The following is a 21,091-nucleotide window of genomic DNA, read 5'->3' as shown; positions in this document are numbered from 1 at the left end:
CTAACTATGAAACACACCAACGTATGCCATATCTCGCCCAACATCACGGCTATCACGCCAAACTTTTCGATTCTTGTTTGCACTGACCTCTGGAGTGCCCCACGCGTTTTACCAAGAGTGGCACTATGGTGGCGCTACAGTCCAAAAGTTTATATCTCATGAACGGCTCATCTGATTTTGTTTAACCAAAGTTGATGGGCACCATCTAGGTCGATGCCTTCTGAGGCCATGTCTAGAGTGGGTACTGAGGGTCAAAGTGGTGCAGTGGCCTATGGGACCCAGTCTAGATTCACACACTTACACTAATGTGACACTTAAATTTCGGGTAGATGACAATGGTCAGGCCCACACCTACCAAAATACACTGTGGACCACTAGGTGGCGCTAAATGGTTTTTTTGGCCTTTATCTCCCACATCACATCGCACATTAGAAAACCATACATCCCCGTGTTCCTTGAATCAAGCTGAATCACATGAATAGGCCACGCCCCATTTTTTGCTGTACAATCTTTTTTCGCAAAATCGTGCAATGCGCAAAACCACTTTTTCGAACTCGTCCTAGGCCGTGCACGGATCAGCTCGAACCTAGTACTCAGCATCTCCAGATGGACCTGACCAAAAGTTACTCAAGGATTTTGCTATGTTAAAGTGTGCGCATTTGAGGACCAAACAAATTTCATAGCTAGCTACCACACACTATCATATCATATCTTGGCCAAATGAAATGTTTATCACAAGAACTTGATGTCATTGTTCACATGCCACTCTGATGCTCTGTACCTAATTTGGCGAGATCGGCCTTTAGGGGGCGCTATAATCAACGTTTATTTGTTATGGCCATAACTCAATGCATTTGAATGGAACTTTGCATATCAATATCTCTGCCACAGTACATACAATCAACGCGAAACCTGTGGTGCTCGTTCGGCATGGGGCTCTGAGGCTCAGTACCAATTTGGCGAAGATCGGCCATTAGGGGGCGCTATAATCAACGTAGACCAGTTTTGGCCCTTTTACTCAATTTTAATGGGATATTTGCAATGGAAATATACCACAGACCTTGCAGCTCACACTTCTTAATATTTACTGAAGTTTGCCTCTACCGTTAGGTTTTTGTTTTCATTTTGCGTGCTCCTTTGGTTTTTTACAATAAACAAACTTCTTAACCCACCTGACCAAAGTTTCTACAACCTTCACAGTGGACAAATGCAACTCTTTTCTCTCACTTTTTAAATCCAATATCAACACCATTCAGTAGGCGGCGATACCGTGCAATTAAACATTGCAATTGGTGCTAAGTGGAGCACCTGTCGTAGCGTGATCGGTTACGTCGGTGGCATCGATGCTTAATTTTCCCACGAAGCACCCACGGAGGAAAACATAAATCGGCGCCTGTGACGCCATTTACAACAACTTGACCGCCTCCCCCGCTCCTTCAACCACCACGCCTGCCTCCCCCCTCCACCTCTCGGTCACTCTCTCATTTCTCTCCGCTGTCTCCCTCGGTCAGGGGGGTAAGAAGGTTGTTTGTTGTAGAGCATTCTTAAAGGCGGTCCGTACACGCTTGGAGGTGAACCGTCGACCGCTACGTTTGCGACGGCGACGCTCCGCAGGCGTCGCGGCTCGCGCCTCTCGACGTTTGGCGACGTTTGCCTCCCCGCCGCCCGGCTTCGGGTTCCGCTTCCGCGCGCTGCTCCCCCGGGCGTCGGGGGCGACTGGCGTGGGTGCTTGGGCCCCGTCATAACTGCTTGCAGTTCTAGTTATTATTATTATTCTTCTCCGCCTAAAACTCCGACTACAGCCTAAACCGTACATGGTGGGGGGTTGCCATTTTCAGGAATGGTCTGAATCACCGCAAGGACCTCAGGCACAAAAATTGACCCACTTCCACCACTAGGTGGCGCTATAGCAGAAAAACCGCATTTTGGCTCTATAACTCCCTATAACTCCCACACCGTACACCCTACATTCAAAACTCATACATCCACGCGTTCCCTGGATCCACCTGAATCACGTGATATAGGCCACGCCCATTTCCGCCTAGACTTTTATGCGTGAAAAATCGCAATTTATCAAAAACCTACTTTTTCGAACTCCTCCTAGACCGTGCGACCGATCTGCACGAAACTTGGACCGTAGCATCTCCAGACCGACCTAACAAAAGGTTAATGAAAAGAATTTTGATAGGACAAAAATTGCGCATATTACGCACGAACAAATTTGTGTAGCTAACTATGAAAACACCAACTTTGCCATATCTCGGCCAAAATAAAGGCTATCAACGCCAAACTTTAGATTCTTGTTTGCCATGACCCTCTGGAGGTGCCCCACGCGTTTTACAAAGATTGGTCACTAGGGGGCGCTACAAGTACAAAAAGTTTATATCTCATGAACGGCTCATCTGATTTTTACAAAATTTGATGGGCACCATCTAGGGACACTTCTGAGGCAATGTCTAGAGTGGGGTACTGAGGGGTCAAAGTGGGCGTGGCCTATGGGACCCAAGTCTAGATTCACCACTTACACTAATGTGAACAACTTTAAATTTACAGGGTAGATAGACAATGGGTCATGGACCACACCTACCAAACATTACACATGTGGACCACTAGGTGGCGCTATAATGGTTTTTTGCCTTTATCTCCCACATTACACATCGCACATTAGAAAACCATACATCCACGTGTTCCTTGAATCAAGCTGAATCACATGATATAGGCCACGCCCATTTTTGCTGAAAATCTTTTTCGCAAAATCGCGCAATATGCAAAACCAACTTTTACGAACTCGTCCTAGGCCGTGCGACGGATCAGCTCGAAACCTAATAGGTAGCATCTCCAGATGGACCTGACCATAAAGGTACTCAAGGAATTTTGCTACGTTAAAGTATGCGCATTTGACGACCAAACAAATTTGCATAGCTAGCTACCGCACACGTATCATATCATATCTCGGCCAAATTAAATGTTATCAGCAAGAACCTTCAGGGCATTGTTCAAGATGCCACTCTGATGCTCTGTACCAAATTTGGCGAAGATCGGCCTTCAGGGGGCGCTATAAGCAACCTTTATTTGTGTTGGCCAATAACTCAATGCATTTGAATGGGGAATTTGCAATTGCAATATCTCTGCCACAGTACATGCAATCAACACGAAACTTGTGGTGCTCGTTCGGCATGCGGCTCCGAGGCTCATTACCAAATTTGGCGAAGATCGGCCATTAGGGGGCGCTATAATCAACGTATACATGTTTTGGCCCTTTTACTCAATTGTAATGGGATATTTGCAATGGAAATGTACCACAGACCTTGCAGCTCACACTTCTCAATATTTACTGACGTTTGCCTCTTACCGTTAGGTTTTGGTTTTTACTTTTGCGTGCTCCTTTGGTTTTTTACAATAAAACAAACATCTTAACCCACCTGACAAAGTTTCTACAACCTTCACAGTGGACAAATGCAACTCTTTTCTCTCACTTTTTCAATCCAAAATCTACACCATTCGTAGGCGGCGATACCGTGCAATTAAACATTGCAGTTGGTGCTAAGTGGAGCGTCCGTCGTAGCGTGATCGGTTACGTCGGTGGCATCGATGCTTAATTTCCCACGAAGCACCCACGGAGGAAAACATAAATCGGCGCCTGTGACGTCGTTTACAACAACTTGACCACCTCCCCCGCTCCTTCAACCACCACACCTGCCTCCCCCCTCCACCCTCTCGGTCACTCTCTCATTTCTCTCAGCTGTGTCCCGCGGTCAGGGGGGTTAAGAAGTTTGTTTGTTGTAGAGAATTCTTAAAGGCGGTCCGTACACGCGTGGAGGTGAACAGTCGACCGCTACTTTTGCGACGGCGACGCACCGCAGACGTCGCGGCTCGCGCCTCTCGACGTTTAGCGACGTTCGCCTCCCCTCCGCCCGGCTTCGGGTTCCGCTTTCGCGCGCTCCCCCGGGCGTCGGGGGCGACTGGCGTGGGTGGCTTGGGCCCCGTCATAACTGCTTGCAGTTCTAGTTATTATTATTATATTCTTCTCCGCCTAAAACTCCGACTACAGCCTAAACCGTACATGGTGGGGGGTTGCCATTTTCAGGAATGGTCTGAATCACCGCAAGGACCTCAGGCACAAAAATTGACCCACTTCCACCACTAGGTGGCGCTATAGCAGAAAAACCGCATTTTGGCTCTATAACTCCCTATAACTCCCACACCGTACACCCTACATTCAAAACTCATACATCCACGCGTTCCCTGGATCCACCTGAATCACGTGATATAGGCCACGCCCATTTCCGCCTAGACTTTTATGCGTGAAAAATCGCAATTTATCAAAAACCTACTTTTTCGAACTCCTCCTAGACCGTGCGACCGATCTGCACGAAACTTGGACCGTAGCATCTCCAGACCGACCTAACAAAAGGTTAATGAAAAGAATTTTGATAGGACAAAAATTGCGCATATTACGCACGAACAAATTTGTGTAGCTAACTATGAAAACACCAACTTTGCCATATCTCGGCCAAAATAAAGGCTATCAACGCCAAACTTTAGATTCTTGTTTGCCATGACCCTCTGGAGGTGCCCCACGCGTTTTACAAAGATTGGTCACTAGGGGGCGCTACAAGTACAAAAAGTTTATATCTCATGAACGGCTCATCTGATTTTTACAAAATTTGATGGGCACCATCTAGGGACACTTCTGAGGCAATGTCTAGAGTGGGGTACTGAGGGGTCAAAGTGGGCGTGGCCTATGGGACCCAAGTCTAGATTCACCACTTACACTAATGTGAACAACTTTAAATTTACAGGGTAGATAGACAATGGGTCATGGACCACACCTACCAAACATTACACATGTGGACCACTAGGTGGCGCTATAATGGTTTTTTGCCTTTATCTCCCACATTACACATCGCACATTAGAAAACCATACATCCACGTGTTCCTTGAATCAAGCTGAATCACATGATATAGGCCACGCCCATTTTTGCTGAAAATCTTTTTCGCAAAATCGCGCAATATGCAAAACCAACTTTTACGAACTCGTCCTAGGCCGTGCGACGGATCAGCTCGAAACCTAATAGGTAGCATCTCCAGATGGACCTGACCATAAAGGTACTCAAGGAATTTTGCTACGTTAAAGTATGCGCATTTGACGACCAAACAAATTTGCATAGCTAGCTACCGCACACGTATCATATCATATCTCGGCCAAATTAAATGTTATCAGCAAGAACCTTCAGGGCATTGTTCAAGATGCCACTCTGATGCTCTGTACCAAATTTGGCGAAGATCGGCCTTCAGGGGGCGCTATAAGCAACCTTTATTTGTGTTGGCCAATAACTCAATGCATTTGAATGGGGAATTTGCAATTGCAATATCTCTGCCACAGTACATGCAATCAACACGAAACTTGTGGTGCTCGTTCGGCATGCGGCTCCGAGGCTCATTACCAAATTTGGCGAAGATCGGCCATTAGGGGGCGCTATAATCAACGTATACATGTTTTGGCCCTTTTACTCAATTGTAATGGGATATTTGCAATGGAAATGTACCACAGACCTTGCAGCTCACACTTCTCAATATTTACTGACGTTTGCCTCTTACCGTTAGGTTTTGGTTTTTACTTTTGCGTGCTCCTTTGGTTTTTTACAATAAAACAAACATCTTAACCCACCTGACAAAGTTTCTACAACCTTCACAGTGGACAAATGCAACTCTTTTCTCTCACTTTTTCAATCCAAAATCTACACCATTCGTAGGCGGCGATACCGTGCAATTAAACATTGCAGTTGGTGCTAAGTGGAGCGTCCGTCGTAGCGTGATCGGTTACGTCGGTGGCATCGATGCTTAATTTCCCACGAAGCACCCACGGAGGAAAACATAAATCGGCGCCTGTGACGTCGTTTACAACAACTTGACCACCTCCCCCGCTCCTTCAACCACCACACCTGCCTCCCCCCTCCACCCTCTCGGTCACTCTCTCATTTCTCTCAGCTGTGTCCCGCGGTCAGGGGGGTTAAGAAGTTTGTTTGTTGTAGAGAATTCTTAAAGGCGGTCCGTACACGCGTGGAGGTGAACAGTCGACCGCTACTTTTGCGACGGCGACGCACCGCAGACGTCGTGGCTCGCGCCTCTCGACGTTTAGCGACGTTCGCCTCCCCTCCGCCCGGCTTCGGGTTCCGCTTTCGCGCGCTCCCCCGGGCGTCGGGGGCGACTGGCGTGGGTGGCTTGGGCCCCGTCATAACTGCTTGCAGTTCTAGTTATTAGGGGTCCAAGCCCGAGTCTGTAAGAACGGGCAATAGCAAAGCTATGCCGTTCATACAGCAGGGCTGTAGAACCCTATTGTTTTTCTACTGATTTTTCCTCTTCATTAGGGGTCCAAGCCCGAGTCTGTAAGAACGGGCAATAGCAAAGCTATGCCGTTCATACAGCAGGGCTGTAGAACCCTATTGTTTTTCTACTGATTTTTCCTCTTCATTATTATTATTCTTCTCCGCCTAAAACTCCGACTACAGCCTAAACCGTACATGGTGGGGGGTTGCCATTTTCAGGAATGGTCTGAATCACCGCAAGGACCTCAGGCACAAAAATACACCCACTTCCACCACTAGGTGGCGCTATAGCAGAAAAAACGCATTTGGCCCTATAACTCCCACACCGTACACCTCACATTTAAAAACCATATATCCACGTGTTCCCTGGATCCAACTGAATCACGTGATATAGGCCACGCCCATTTCCGCCTAGAGTTTTATGAGGGAAAAATCGCGATTTATCAAAAACCTACTTTTTCGAACTCCTCCTAGACCGCGGGACCGATCTGTACGAAACTTGGACCGTAGCATCTCCAGACCGACCTGACAAAATGTTAATAAAAAGAATTTTTATAGGATAAAAATTGCGCATATTACGCACGAACAAATTTGCGTAGCTAACTATGAAAACACCAACGTTGCCATATCTCAGCCAAAATAAGGCTATCAACGCCAAACTTTAGAATCTTGTTTGCCATGACCCTTTGGAGGTGCCCCACGTGTTTTACGAAGATTGGTCACTAGGGGGCGCTACAAGTACAAAAAGTTTATATCTCATGAACGGCTCATCCGATTTTTACAAAATTTGATGGGCACCATCTAGGGACACTTCTGATGCCATGTCTAGAGTGGGGTACTGAGGGGTCAAAGTGGGCGTGGCCTATGGGACCCAAGTCTAGATTCACCACTTACACTAATGTGAACAACTTTAAATTTACAGGGTAGATAGACAATGGGTCATGGACCACACCTACCAAACATTACACATGTGGACCACTAGGTGGCGCTATAATGTTGTTTTGCCTTTATCTCCCACATTACACATCGCACATTAGAAAACCATACATCCACTTGTTCCTTGAATCAAGCTGAATCACATGATATAGGCCACGCCGATTTTTGCTTAAAATCTTTTTCGCAAAATCGCGCAATGTGCAAAACCAACTTTTACGAACTCGTCCTAGGCCGTGCGACGGATCAGCTCGAAACCTGGTAGGTAGCATCTCCAGATGGACCTGACCAAAAGTTACCCAAGGAATTTTGCTACGTTAAAGTATGCGCATTTGACGACCAAACAAATTTGCATAGCTAGCTACCGCACACGTATCATATCATATCTCGGCCAAATTAAATGTTATCAGAAAGAAACTTCAGGTCATTGTTCAAGATGCCACTCTGATGCTCTGTACCAAATTTGGCGAAGATCGGCCTTCAGGGGGCGCTATAAGCAACCTTTATTTGTGTTGGCCAATAACTCAATGCATTTGAATGGGGAATTTGCAATTGCAATATCTCTGCCACAGTACATGCAATCAACACGAAACTTGTGGTGCTCGTTCGGCATGCGGCTCCGAGGCTCATTACCAAATTTGGCGAAGATCGGCCATTAGGGGGCGCTATAATCAACGTATACATGTTTTGGCCCTTTTACTCAATTGTAATGGGATATTTGCAATGGAAATGTACCACAGACCTTGCAGCTCACACTTCTCAATATTTACTGACGTTTGCCTCTTACCGTTAGGTTTTGTTTTTACTTTTGCGTGCTCCTTTGGTTTTTTACAATAAACAAACATCTTAACCCACCTGACAAAGTTTCTACAACCTTCACAGTGGACAAATGCAACTCTTTTCTCTCACTTTTTCAATCCAAAATCTACACCATTCGTAGGCGGCGATACCGTGCAATTAAACATTGCAGTTGGTGCTAAGTGGAGCGTCCGTCGTAGCGTGATCGGTTACGTCGGTGGCATCGATGCTTAATTTCCCACGAAGCACCCACGGAGGAAAACATAAATCGGCGCCTGTGACGTCGTTTACAACAACTTGACCACCTCCCCCGCTCCTTCAACCACCACACCTGCCTCCCCCCTCCACCCTCTCGGTCACTCTCTCATTTCTCTCAGCTGTGTCCCGCGGTCAGGGGGGTTAAGAAGTTTGTTTGTTGTAGAGAATTCTTAAAGGCGGTCCGTACACGCGTGGAGGTGAACAGTCGACCGCTACTTTTGCGACGGCGACGCACCGCAGACGTCGCGGCTCGCGCCTCTCGACGTTTAGCGACGTTCGCCTCCCCGCCGCCCGGCTTCGGGTTCCGCTTTCGCGCGCTCCCCCGGGCGTCGGGGGCGACTGGCGTGGGTGGCTTGGGCCCCGTCATAACTGCTTGCAGTTCTAGTTATTATTATTCTTCTCCGCCTAAAACTCCGACTACAGCCTAAACCGTACATGGTGGTGGGTTGCCATTTTCAGGAATGGTCTGAATCACCGCAAGGACCTCAGGCACAAAAATACACCCACTTCCACCACTAGGTGGCGCTATAGCAGAAAAAACGCATTTGGCCCTATAACTCCCACACCGTACACCTCACATTTAAAAACCATATATCCACGTGTTCCCTGGATCCAACTGAATCACGTGATATAGGCCACGCCCATTTCCGCCTAGACTTTTATGAGGGAAAAATCGCGATTTATCAAAAACCTACTTTTTCGAACTCTTCCTAGACCGCGCGACCGATCTGCACGAAACTTGGACCGTAGCATCTCCAGACCGACCTGACAAAATGTTAATAAAAAGAATTTTTATAGGATAAAAATTGCGCATATTACGCACGAACAAATTTGCGTAGCTAACTATGAAAACACCAACTTTGCCATATCTCAGCCAAAATAAGGCTATCAACGCCAAACTTTAGATTCTTGTTTGCCATGACCCTCTGGAGGTGCCCCACACGTTTTACAAAGATTGGTCACTAGGGGGCGCTACAAGTACAAAAAGTTTATATCTCATGAACGGCTCATCTGATTTTTACAAAATTTGATGGGCACCATCTAGGGACACTTCTGAGGCAATGTCTAGAGTGGGGTACTGAGGGGTCAAAGTGGGCGTGGCCTATGGGACCCAAGTCTAGATTCACCACTTACACTAATGTGAACAACTTTAAATTTACAGGGTAGATAGACAATGGGTCATGGACCACACCTACCAAACATTACACATGTGGACCACTAGGTGGCGCTATAATGGTTTTTTGCCTTTATCTCCCACATTACACATCGCACATTAGAAAACCATACATCCACTTGTTCCTTGAATCAAGCTGAATCACATGATATAGGCCACGCCCATTTTTGCTTAAAATCTTTTTCGCAAAATCGCGCAATGTGCAAAACCAACTTTTACGAACTCGTCCTAGGCCGTGCGACGGATCAGCTCGAAACCTGGTAGGTAGCATCTCCAGATGGACCTGACCAAAAGTTACCCAAGGAATTTTGCTACGTTAAAGTATGCGCATTTGACGACCAAACAAATTTGCATAGCTAGCTACCGCACACGTATCATATCATATCTCGGCCAAATTAAATGTTATCAGCAAGAAACTTATTGTCATTGTTCACGATGCCACTCTGATGCTCTGTACCAAATTTGGCGAAGATCGGCCTTCAGGGGGCGCTATAAGCAACCTTTATTTGTGTTGGCCAATAACTCAATGCATTTGAATGGGGAATTTGCAATTGCAATATCTCTGCCACAGTACATGCAATCAACACGAAACTTGTGGTGCTCGTTCGGCATGCGGCTCCGAGGCTCATTACCAAATTTGGCGAAGATCGGCCATTAGGGGGCGCTATAATCAACGTATACATGTTTTGGCCCTTTTACTCAATTGTAATGGGATATTTGCAATGGAAATGTACCACAGACCTTGCAGCTCACACTTCTCAATATTTACTGACGTTTGCCTCTTACCGTTAGGTTTTGGTTTTTACTTTTGCGTGCTCCTTTGGTTTTTTACAATAAAACAAACATCTTAACCCACCTGACAAAGTTTCTACAACCTTCACAGTGGACAAATGCAACTCTTTTCTCTCACTTTTTCAATCCAAAATCTACACCATTCGTAGGCGGCGATACCGTGCAATTAAACATTGCAGTTGGTGCTAAGTGGAGCGTCCGTCGTAGCGTGATCGGTTACGTCGGTGGCATCGATGCTTAATTTCCCACGAAGCACCCACGGAGGAAAACATAAATCGGCGCCTGTGACGTCGTTTACAACAACTTGACCACCTCCCCCGCTCCTTCAACCACCACACCTGCCTCCCCCCTCCACCCTCTCGGTCACTCTCTCATTTCTCTCAGCTGTGTCCCGCGGTCAGGGGGGTTAAGAAGTTTGTTTGTTGTAGAGAATTCTTAAAGGCGGTCCGTACACGCGTGGAGGTGAACAGTCGACCGCTACTTTTGCGACGGCGACGCACCGCAGACGTCGCGGCTCGCGCCTCTCGACGTTTAGCGACGTTCGCCTCCCCTCCGCCCGGCTTCGGGTTCCGCTTTCGCGCGCTCCCCCGGGCGTCGGGGGCGACTGGCGTGGGTGGCTTGGGCCCCGTCATAACTGCTTGCAGTTCTAGTTATTATTATTCTTCTCCGCCTAAAACTCCGACTACAGCCTAAACCGTACATGGTGGGGGGTTGCCATTTTCAGGAATGGTCTGAATCACCGCAAGGACCTCAGGCACAAAAATTGACCCACTTCCACCACTAGGTGGCGCTATAGCAGAAAAACCGCATTTTGGCTCTATAACTCCCTATAACTCCCACACCGTACACCCTACATTCAAAACTCATACATCCACGCGTTCCCTGGATCCACCTGAATCACGTGATATAGGCCACGCCCATTTCCGCCTAGACTTTTATGCGTGAAAAATCGCAATTTATCAAAAACCTACTTTTTCGAACTCCTCCTAGACCGTGCGACCGATCTGCACGAAACTTGGACCGTAGCATCTCCAGACCGACCTAACAAAACGTTAATGAAAAGAATTTTGATAGGACAAAAATTTGCGCATATTACGCACGAACAAATTTGTGTAGCTAACTATGAAAACACCAACTTTGCCATATCTCGGCCAAAATAAAGGCTATCAACGCCAAACTTTAGATTCTTGTTTGCCATGACCCTCTGGAGGTGCCCCACGCGTTTTACAAAGATTGGTCACTAGGGGGCGCTACAAGTACAAAAAGTTTATATCTCATGAACGGCTCATCTGATTTTTACAAAATTTGATGGGCACCATCTAGGGACACTTCTGAGGCCATGTCTAGAGTGGGGTACTGAGGGGTCAAAGTGGGCGTGGCCTATGGGACCCAAGTCTAGATTCACCACTTACACTAATGTGAACAACTTTAAATTTACAGGGTAGATAGACAATGGGTCATGGACCACACCTACCAAACATTACACATGTGGACCACTAGGTGGCGCTATAATGGTTTTTTGCCTTTATCTCCCACATTACACATCGCACATTAGAAAACCATACATCCACGTGTTCCTTGAATCAAGCTGAATCACATGATATAGGCCACGCCCATTTTTGCTTAAAATCTTTTTCGCAAAATCGCGCAATGTGCAAAACCAACTTTTACGAACTCGTCCTAGGCCGTGCGACGGATCAGCTCGAAACCTGGTAGGTAGCATCTCCAGATGGACCTGACCAAAAGTTACTCAAGGAATTTTGCTACGTTAAAGTATGCGCATTTGACGACCAAACAAATTTGCATAGCTAGCTACCGCACACGTATCATATCATATCTCGGCCAAATTAAATGTTATCAGCAAGAACCTTCAGGGCATTGTTCAAGATGCCACTCTGATGCTCTGTACCAAATTTGGCGAAGATCGGCCTTCAGGGGGCGCTATAAGCAACCTTTATTTGTGTTGGCCAATAACTCAATGCATTTGAATGGGGAATTTGCAATTGCAATATCTCTGCCACAGTACATGCAATCAACACGAAACTTGTGGTGCTCGTTCGGCATGCGGCTCCGAGGCTCATTACCAAATTTGGCGAAGATCGGCCATTAGGGGGCGCTATAATCAACGTATACATGTTTTGGCCCTTTTACTCAATTGTAATGGGATATTTGCAATGGAAATGTACCACAGACCTTGCAGCTCACACTTCTCAATATTTACTGACGTTTGCCTCTTACCGTTAGGTTTTGGTTTTTACTTTTGCGTGCTCCTTTGGTTTTTTACAATAAACAAACATCTTAACCCACCTGACAAAGTTTCTACAACCTTCACAGTGGACAAATGCAACTCTTTTCTCTCACTTTTTCAATCCAAAATCTACACCATTCGTAGGCGGCGATACCGTGCAATTAAACATTGCAGTTGGTGCTAAGTGGAGCGTCCGTCGTAGCGTGATCGGTTACGTCGGTGGCATCGATGCTTAATTTCCCACGAAGCACCCACGGAGGAAAACATAAATCGGCGCCTGTGACGTCGTTTACAACAACTTGACCACCTCCCCCGCTCCTTCAACCACCACACCTGCCTCCCCCCTCCACCCTCTCGGTCACTCTCTCATTTCTCTCAGCTGTGTCCCGCGGTCAGGGGGGTTAAGAAGTTTGTTTGTTGTAGAGAATTCTTAAAGGCGGTCCGTACACGCGTGGAGGTGAACAGTCGACCGCTACTTTTGCGACGGCGACGCACCGCAGACGTCGCGGCTCGCGCCTCTCGACGTTTAGCGACGTTCGCCTCCCCTCCGCCCGGCTTCGGGTTCCGCTTTCGCGCGCTCCCCCGGGCGTCGGGGGCGACTGGCGTGGGTGGCTTGGGCCCCGTCATAACTGCTTGCAGTTCTAGTTATTATTATTCTTCTCCGCGTAAAACTCCGACTACAGCCTAAACCGTACATGGTGGGGGGTTTGCCATTTTCAGGAATGGTCTGAATCACCGCAAGGACCTCAGGCACAAAAATTGACCCACTTCCACCACTAGGTGGCGCTATAGCAGAAAAACCGCATTTTGGCTCTATAACTCCCTATAACTCCCACACCGTACACCCTACATTCAAAACTCATACATCCACGCGTTCCCTGGATCCACCTGAATCACGTGATATAGGCCACGCCCATTTCCGCCTAGACTTTTATGCGTGAAAAATCGCAATTTATCAAAAACCTACTTTTTCGAACTCCTCCTAGACCGTGCGACCGATCTGCACGAAACTTGGACCGTAGCATCTCCAGACCGACGTAACAAAACGTTAATGAAAAGAATTTTGATAGGACAAAAATTTGCGCATATTACGCACGAACAAATTTGTGTAGCTAACTATGAAAACACCAACTTTGCCATATCTCGGCCAAAATAAAGGCTATCAACGCCAAACTTTAGATTCTTGTTTGCCATGACCCTCTGGAGGTGCCCCACGCGTTTTACAAAGATTGGTCACTAGGGGGCGCTACAAGTACAAAAAGTTTATATCTCATGAACGGCTCATCTGATTTTTACAAAAGTTGATGGGCACCATCTAGGGACCTTCTGAGGCCATGTCTAGAGTGGGGTACTGAGGGGTCAAAGTGGGCGTGGCCTATGGGACCCAAGTCTAGATTCACCACTTACACTAATGTGAACAACTTTAAATTTACAGGGTAGATAGACAATGGGTCATGGACCACACCTACCAAACATTACACATGTGGACCACTAGGTGGCGCTATAATGGTCTTTTTGCCTTTATCTCCCACATTACACATCGCACATTAGAAAACCATACATCCACTTGTTCCTTGAATCAAGCTGAATCACATGATATAGGCCACGCCCATTTTTGCTTAAAATCTTTTTCGCAAAATCGCGCAATGTGCAAAACCAACTTTTACGAACTCGTCCTAGGCCGTGCGACGGATCAGCTCGAAACCTGGTAGGTAGCATCTCCAGATGGACCTGACCAAAAGTTACCCAAGGAATTTTGCTACGTTAAAGTATGCGCATTTGACGACCAAACAAATTTGCATAGCTAGCTACCGCACACGTATCATATCATATCTCGGCCAAATTAAATGTTATCAGCAAGAACCTTCAGGGCATTGTTCAAGATGCCACTCTGATGCTCTGTACCAAATTTGGCGAAGATCGGCCTTCAGGGGGCGCTATAAGCAACCTTTATTTGTGTTGGCCAATAACTCAATGCATTTGAATGGGGAATTTGCAATTGCAATATCTCTGCCACAGTACATGCAATCAACACGAAACTTGTGGTGCTCGTTCGGCATGCGGCTCCGAGGCTCATTACCAAATTTGGCGAAGATCGGCCATTAGGGGGCGCTATAATCAACGTATACATGTTTTGGCCCTTTTACTCAATTGTAATGGGATATTTGCAATGGAAATGTACCACAGACCTTGCAGCTCACACTTCTCAATATTTACTGACGTTTGCCTCTTACCGTTAGGTTTTGGTTTTTACTTTTGCGTGCTCCTTTGGTTTTTTACAATAAAACAAACATCTTAACCCACCTGACAAAGTTTCTACAACCTTCACAGTGGACAAATGCAACTCTTTTCTCTCACTTTTTCAATCCAAAATCTACACCATTCGTAGGCTGCGATACCGTGCAATTAAACATTGCAGTTGGTGCTAAGTGGAGCGTCCGTCGTAGCGTGATCGGTTACGTCGGTGGCATCGATGCTTAATTTCCCACGAAGCACCCACGGAGGAAAACATAAATCGGCGCCTGTGACGTCGTTTACAACAACTTGACCACCTCCCCCGCTCCTTCAACCACCACACCTGCCTCCCCCCTCCACCCTCTCGGTCACTCTCTCATTTCTCTCAGCTGTGTCCCGCGGTCAGGGGGGTTAAGAAGTTTGTTTGTTGTAGAGAATTCTTAAAGGCGGTCCGTACACGCGTGGAGGTGAACAGTCGACCGCTACTTTTGCGACGGCGACGCACCGCAGACGTCGTGGCTCGCGCCTCTCGACGTTTAGCGACGTTCGCCTCCCCTCCGCCCGGCTTCGGGTTCCGCTTTCGCGCGCTCCCCCGGGCGTCGGGGGCGACTGGCGTGGGTGGCTTGGGCCCCGTCATAACTGCTTGCAGTTCTAGTTATTATTAGGGGTCCAAGCCCGAGTCTGTAAGAACGGGCAATAGCAAAGCTATGCCGTTCATACAGCAGGGCTGTAGAACCCTATTGTTTTTCTACTGATTTTTCCTCTTCATTATTATTATTATTATTATTCTTCTCCGCCTAAAACTCCGACTACAGCCTAAACCGTACATGGTGGGGGGTTGCCATTTTCAGGAATGGTCTGAATCACCGCAAGGACCTCAGGCACAAAAATTGACCCACTTCCACCACTAGGTGGCGCTATAGCAGAAAAAACCGCATTTTGGCTCTATAACTCCCTATAACTCCCACACCGTACACCCTACATTCAAAACTCATACATCCACGCGTTCCCTGGATCCACCTGAATCACGTGATATAGGCCACGCCCATTTCCGCCTAGACTTTTATGCGTGAAAAATCGCAATTTATCAAAAACCTACTTTTTCGAACTCCTCCTAGACCGTGCGACCGATCTGCACGAAACTTGGACCGTAGCATCTCCAGACCGACCTAACAAAAGGTTAATGAAAAGAATTTTGATAGGACAAAAATTGCGCATATTACGCACGAACAAATTTGTGTAGCTAACTATGAAAACACCAACTTTGCCATATCTCGGCCAAAATAAAGGCTATCAACGCCAAACTTTAGATTCTTGTTTGCCATGACCCTCTGGAGGTGCCCCACGCGTTTTACAAAGATTGGTCACTAGGGGGCGCTACAAGTACAAAAAGTTTATATCTCATGAACGGCTCATCTGATTTTTACAAAATTTGATGGGCACCATCTAGGGACACTTCTGAGGCAATGTCTAGAGTGGGGTACTGAGGGGTCAAAGTGGGCGTGGCCTATGGGACCCAAGTCTAGATTCACCACTTACACTAATGTGAACAACTTTAAATTTACAGGGTAGATAGACAATGGGTCATGGACCACACCTACCAAACATTACACATGTGGACCACTAGGTGGCGCTATAATGGTTTTTTGCCTTTATCTCCCACATTACACATCGCACATTAGAAAACCATACATCCACGTGTTCCTTGAATCAAGCTGAATCACATGATATAGGCCACGCCCATTTTTGCTGAAAATCTTTTTCGCAAAATCGCGCAATATGCAAAACCAACTTTTACGAACTCGTCCTAGGCCGTGCGACGGATCAGCTCGAAACCTAATAGGTAGCATCTCCAGATGGACCTGACCATAAAGGTACTCAAGGAATTTTGCTACGTTAAAGTATGCGCATTTGACGACCAAACAAATTTGCATAGCTAGCTACCGCACACGTATCATATCATATCTCGGCCAAATTAAATGTTATCAGCAAGAACCTTCAGGGCATTGTTCAAGATGCCACTCTGATGCTCTGTACCAAATTTGGCGAAGATCGGCCTTCAGGGGGCGCTATAAGCAACCTTTATTTGTGTTGGCCAATAACTCAATGCATTTGAATGGGGAATTTGCAATTGCAATATCTCTGCCACAGTACATGCAATCAACACGAAACTTGTGGTGCTCGTTCGGCATGCGGCTCCGAGGCTCATTACCAAATTTGGCGAAGATCGGCCATTAGGGGGCGCTATAATCAACGTATACATGTTTTGGCCCTTTTACTCAATTGTAATGGGATATTTGCAATGGAAATGTACCACAGACCTTGCAGCTCACACTTCTCAATATTTACTGACGTTTGCCTCTTACCGTTAGGTTTTGGTTTTTACTTTTGCGTGCTCCTTTGGTTTTTTACAATAAAACAAACATCTTAACCCACCTGACAAAGTTTCTACAACCTTCACAGTGGACAAATGCAACTCTTTTCTCTCACTTTTTCAATCCAAAATCTACACCATTCGTAGGCGGCGATACCGTGCAATTAAACATTGCAGTTGGTGCTAAGTGGAGCGTCCGTCGTAGCGTGATCGGTTACGTCGGTGGCATCGATGCTTAATTTCCCACGAAGCACCCACGGAGGAAAACATAAATCGGCGCCTGTGACGTCGTTTACAACAACTTGACCACCTCCCCCGCTCCTTCAACCACCACACCTGCCTCCCCCCTCCACCCTCTCGGTCACTCTCTCATTTCTCTCAGCTGTGTCCCGCGGTCAGGGGGGTTAAGAAGTTTGTTTGTTGTAGAGAATTCTTAAAGGCGGTCCGTACACGCGTGGAGGTGAACAGTCGACCGCTACTTTTGCGACGGCGACGCACCGCAGACGTCGTGGCTCGCGCCTCTCGACGTTTAGCGACGTTCGCCTCCCCTCCGCCCGGCTTCGGGTTCCGCTTTCGCGCGCTCCCCCGGGCGTCGGGGGCGACTGGCGTGGGTGGCTTGGGCCCCGTCATAACTGCTTGCAGTTCTAGTTATTATTATTCTTCTCCGCCTAAAACTCCGACTACAGCCTAAACCGTACATGGTGGGGGGTTGCCATTTTCAGGAATGGTCTGAATCACCGCAAGGACCTCAGGCACAAAAATTGACCCACTTCCACCACTAGGTGGCGCTATAGCAGAAAAACCGCATTTTGGCTCTATAACTCCCTATAACTCCCACACCGTACACCCTACATTCAAAACTCATACATCCACGCGTTCCCTGGATCCACCTGAATCACGTGATATAGGCCACGCCCATTTCCGCCTAGACTTTTATGCGTGAAAAATCGCAATTTATCAAAAACCTACTTTTTCGAACTCCTCCTAGACCGTGCGACCGATCTGCACGAAACTTGGACCGTAGCATCTCCAGACCGACCTAACAAAAGGTTAATGAAAAGAATTTTGATAGGACAAAAATTGCGCATATTACGCACGAACAAATTTGTGTAGCTAACTATGAAAACACCAACTTTGCCATATCTCGGCCAAAATAAAGGCTATCAACGCCAAACTTTAGATTCTTGTTTGCCATGACCCTCTGGAGGTGCCCCACGCGTTTTACAAAGATTGGTCACTAGGGGGCGCTACAAGTACAAAAAGTTTATATCTCATGAACGGCTCATCTGATTTTTACAAAATTTGATGGGCACCATCTAGGGACACTTCTGAGGCAATGTCTAGAGTGGGGTACTGAGGGGTCAAAGTGGGCGTGGCCTATGGGACCCAAGTCTAGATTCACCACTTACACTAATGTGAACAACTTTAAATTTACAGGGTAGATAGACAATGGGTCATGGACCACACCTACCAAACATTACACATGTGGACCACTAGGTGGCGCTATAATGGTTTTTTGCCTTTATCTCCCACATTACACATCGCACATTAGAAAACCATACATCCACGTGTTCCTTGAATCAAGCTGAATCACATGATATAGGCCACGCCCATTTTTGCTGAAAATCTTTTTCGCAAAATCGCGCAATATGCAAAACCAACTTTTACGAACTCGTCCTAGGCCGTGCGACGGATCAGCTCGAAACCTAATAGGTAGCATCTCCAGATGGACCTGACCATAAAGGTACTCAAGGAATTTTGCTACGTTAAAGTATGCGCATTTGACGACCAAACAAATTTGCATAGCTAGCTACCGCACACGTATCATATCATATCTCGGCCAAATTAAATGTTATCAGCAAGAACCTTCAGGGCATTGTTCAAGATGCCACTCTGATGCTCTGTACCAAATTTGGCGAAGATCGGCCTTCAGGGGGCGCTATAAGCAACCTTTATTTGTGTTGGCCAATAACTCAATGCATTTGAATGGGGAATTTGCAATTGCAATATCTCTGCCACAGTACATGCAATCAACACGAAACTTGTGGTGCTCGTTCGGCATGCGGCTCCGAGGCTCATTACCAAATTTGGCGAAGATCGGCCATTAGGGGGCGCTATAATCAACGTATACATGTTTTGGCCCTTTTACTCAATTGTAATGGGATATTTGCAATGGAAATGTACCACAGACCTTGCAGCTCACACTTCTCAATATTTACTGACGTTTGCCTCTTACCGTTAGGTTTTGGTTTTTACTTTTGCGTGCTCCTTTGGTTTTTTACAATAAAACAAACATCTTAACCCACCTGACAAAGTTTCTACAACCTTCACAGTGGACAAATGCAACTCTTTTCTCTCACTTTTTCAATCCAAAATCTACACCATTCGTAGGCGGCGATACCGTGCAATTAAACATTGCAGTTGGTGCTAAGTGGAGCGTCCGTCGTAGCGTGATCGGTTACGTCGGTGGCATCGATGCTTAATTTCCCACGAAGCACCCACGGAGGAAAACATAAATCGGCGCCTGTGACGTCGTTTACAACAACTTGACCGCCTCCCCCGCTCCTTCAACCACCACGCCTGCCTCCCCCCTCCACCCTCTCGGTCACTCTCTCATTTCTCTCAGCTGTGTCCCGCGGTCAGGGGGGTTAAGAAGTTTGTTTGTTGTAGAGAATTCTTAAAGGCGGTCCGTACACGCGTGGAGGTGAACAGTCGACCGCTACTTTTGCGACGGCGACGCACCGCAGACGTCGCGGCTCGCGCCTCTCGACGTTTAGCGACGTTCGCCTCCCCTCCGCCCGGCTTCGGGTTCCGCTTTCGCGCGCTCCCCCGGGCGTCGGGGGCGACTGGCGTGGGTGGCTTGGGCCCCGTCATAACTGCTTGCAGTTCTAGTTATTATTATTCTTCTCCGCGTAAAACTCCGACTACAGCCTAAACCGTACATGGTGGGGGTTTGCCATTTTCAGGAATGGTCTGAATCACCGCAAGGACCTCAGGCACAAAAATTGACCCACTTCCACCACTAGGTGGCGCTATAGCAGAAAAACCGCATTTTGGCTCTATAACTCCCTATAACTCCCACACCGTACACCCTACATTCAATAATCATACATCCACGCGTTCCCTGGATCCCCCTGAATCACGTGATATAGGCCACGCCCATTTCCGCCTAGACTTTTATGCGTGAAAAATCGCGATTTATCAAAAACCTACTTTTTCAAACTCCTCCTAGACCGTGCGACCGATCTGCACGAAACTTGGACCCTAGCATCTGCAGACCGACCTGACAAAAAGTTAATAAAAAGATTTTTTATAGGATAAAAATTACGCATATTACGCACGAACAAATTTGTGTAGCTAACTATGAAAACACCAACTTTGCCATATCTCAGCCAAAATAAAGGCTATCAACGCCAATCTTTAGATTCTTGTTTGCTATGACCCTCTGGAGGTGCCCCACGCGTTTTATGAAGATTGGGCACTAGGGGGCGCTACAAGTACAAAAAGTTTATATCTCATGAACGGCTCATCCGATTTTTACAAAATTTGATGGGCACCATCTAGGGACACTCCTGAGGCCAGGTCTAGAGTGGGGTACTGAGGGGTCAAAGTGGGCGTGGCCTATGGGACCCAAGTCTAGATTCACCACTTACACTAATGTGAACAACTTTAAATTTACAGGGTAGATAGACAATGGGTCATGGACCACACCTACCAAAACTTACACATGTGGACCACTAGGTGGCGCTACAATGGTTTTTGGCCTTTATCTCCCACATCACACATCGCACATTAGAAAACCATACATCCCCGTGTTCCTTGAATCAAGCTGAATCACGTGATATAGGCCACGCCCATTTTTGCTTACAATCTTTTTCGCAATATCGCACAATGCGCAAAACCAACTTTTTCGAACTCGTCCTAGGCCGTGCGACGGATCAGCTCGAAAC

The sequence above is a fragment of the Sander lucioperca genome, chromosome 12, assembly GCF_008315115.2.
Source record: "Sander lucioperca isolate FBNREF2018 chromosome 12, SLUC_FBN_1.2, whole genome shotgun sequence".
NCBI classification, from domain to species: domain Eukaryota; kingdom Metazoa; phylum Chordata; class Actinopteri; order Perciformes; family Percidae; genus Sander; species Sander lucioperca.
Note: the sequence above shows the minus strand (reverse complement) of the source record.